The sequence below is a fragment of the Salmo salar genome, unplaced genomic scaffold, assembly GCF_965601325.2.
Source record: "Salmo salar unplaced genomic scaffold, fSalSal1 ptg000587l, whole genome shotgun sequence".
Taxonomy (NCBI): Eukaryota; Metazoa; Chordata; class Actinopteri; order Salmoniformes; family Salmonidae; genus Salmo; species Salmo salar.
In genome coordinates, this window is record NW_027675427.1 from 1,287,649 (window position 1) to 1,290,222 (window position 2,574).

Consider the following 2,574-nt stretch of genomic DNA (forward strand, 5'->3'; position numbering starts at 1 on the left):
CTATGGATGTGTAGCTAGCTATCTAGCCGATCTGTGTATGGACCCAAACGTTTGGTATACATATTAGTTCAGAACCTATGAACCTCAGCTATCATAGCCAGTTGTATCAACTTCAAAACAGCGTGAATGACATTAATGAAGCCTATGGATTGAGTAGAATATAATATCATGTTGAGCCAAGGATGCAAGTCGTATATACATGTAGTTATTACCATGCATGAGATCCCCACTTTGTAGCCTGTACATTTAATATATTCACTGATCATGTACTCTACCTTGGCAAATAAAGGTGCAGTTTAGGTATGAATGTCTTTGAGATTATTGTTCAGTCATATCCAATACCAGGAGTATCAAATTCCAGTCTTTGAATGACGCTGTGTCTGCATGTATGTATTACAATTATACACTTCAACAGTGTTTACCAATCTTGGTCCTGGGACATCAATGGTTACACATTGTAACTAATAGACTAGAAACAGGATTTAACTAGTTAATTCATATATACAGAAATATAATGTTAAAAAACAGAACACTACACTTCCTATGCATCATGTAAATACTCTAACACTGGTTCATCTCAACATCTAATGCCCTTCATCTGCATTGATCTGATAAACACAGGATAGGTGGAGTATTTCATCACATTACACTTCATTTCAACCAGTAGAGAATGTGAAACGCTTTATTGAAAAGCTCATTATCCAAGTGTTATAAATACAAGTTTAATCTGTACTTCAATGCACATCTGTTGTGCATTATAAAAACAGAGGAAGAAAGAGGAGGTGGTGAGAGAGGTGTAAAAGACAGAAAGGGAAAGAGGTAAGCACATAGGAGCAGGGAAGGCAGCACATGATTAATGAATCACAGTGCTACATAAATATTCTCTCAGTTCATCACAATCACATAATAGTGTCTCTCGTCGACCCAAAGGTTCTTAAAAGCAGGTGAGGTGGCGATGATGGGACTGGGGGTTGGCATCCTCTCACATCAAAACATACCTGCAGACAAGAGACAGATGGAGAGAGAGAGCATGTTTAAACCTTGTGTTATTATTTTTTATTCTAACATTGTTAGTCATCAATCAGGAGGTGAAATGCAAAACTGACCTTGGATCATTAACTCTGGGACTATTGCATCTCTATCTGTATTTCAATGTAAAGCATCTCTTTAATAATACTTCCTGTATAATATAAACTGACCTTGGATCATTAACTCTGGGACTACTGCATCTCTATCTGTATTTCAATGTAAAGCATCTCTTTAATAATACTTCCTGTTGACCTGACCAAGTGACCTCTCACCTCTGTTCATGCTGTGCCCTCTATGTAGCCAGTTCAGATGCAGGAGGGGTTCACAGACACAGTTGATATAACCTAGAGGATTTAGGGAGAAGAGGAGAGAGGGATGAAGTGAAGGAGAGAGACTGTTATTGAGAAAATAAGGTAGTTAAATCGACAGTGTTCACAGGAATCTGTGTGTGGCCTCACCTGGTGTCCACACCACACTAAGTGGCTGCAGAGTACTTTAAGCTAAAAAACATGAACAGACACACAAGGACAAACAATATAGCGTAGTTATAGAAATAATTAAGTGTCTTACTATTCTCCATGGTTGGCCCTCTTGCCTATTCTTTGAAGGTGGAAGGAGCCACAGTTATATACGCCTGAACCTGCTTACTGCACAACACAATCCATCAATCAGATTGAATCATGAGTGTGTAGGTGTGGGTTATAGGGTGTCTAATTGTTCTACATTTTTTCAATATGGGTGATTTAAAATAGCCTGTTTTGTTTTTGCACAGACATCACACCCTTACCTACACAGCACCCTCACCTGAGAAGTAGAAATCAAAGGGAGAGAAACTGTGAATTGAATAACTGCAGTTGACATAGCTCAGTAAATGGAAGAATACTCTTATTGCAATGTGAATGGCTCTTAAAAGAGCTTTTGGTTGTGCATAGTGACGTCTATGGTGTTGCCAGGGAACAGCACCCTCTTTGAAGAAGTAGGAGGTGAAGATCTCCTGCACACGGATTGGCTCTCTTGCTGCGTTGTTGAACCCCATCCTTGAAACATCCTGCAGAGCAGCAGACTCCTCCTCTGGCACACGGCGGCGAGCTGCAGATCCCCTCCTGGTCCTCGTGTCCATCCTCATGAAGTTACGCAGGACACAGGTAGCCTTCACACACCTGAATTCCTCCAGGAGGCAGTCCTAGATGACCCTGGTCACCCAACCTTGCAGTGCCCTACACGCTAACTGTAGGCAATCGTTCTGAAGGGATCTCCAGTTACAAGGTATCTGTAGGAATATGGAAGACAATGTAATTACTAGACTGTTACATCACCAGGTCATTGTGGATTACTAAAGTATAATATCCCTGATAACAAATCATTATAACATTGGATTGATAGATGCATGGGCACACATATGTACATGTGTAGCATGTGACAATAACAGGATCATATCAAGGATGGCATCACAAATGAATACATAAATACCACTTGAAGCTTGATGATGAGTTTGAATCATTTGAATCAGCTGTGCAGTGTGAAGGCAAAAACAACAATGTGCCC

The 2,574-nt window shown here is 40.2% G+C and overlaps 1 long non-coding RNA gene across 1 annotated transcript; it reads right to left on the reverse strand.

Annotated features, from left to right (window-relative positions):
- Positions 1-668: 668 nt before the first annotated feature.
- LOC145876377 (uncharacterized) lies at positions 669-1,353 on the reverse strand. Its single transcript, XR_014391523.1, has 2 exons — positions 1,302-1,353; positions 669-998 (listed from the first exon to the last, which is right to left on the reverse strand). It is a non-coding gene; the product is annotated as an uncharacterized LOC145876377 (long non-coding RNA).
- Positions 1,354-2,574: the final 1,221 nt, after the last annotated feature.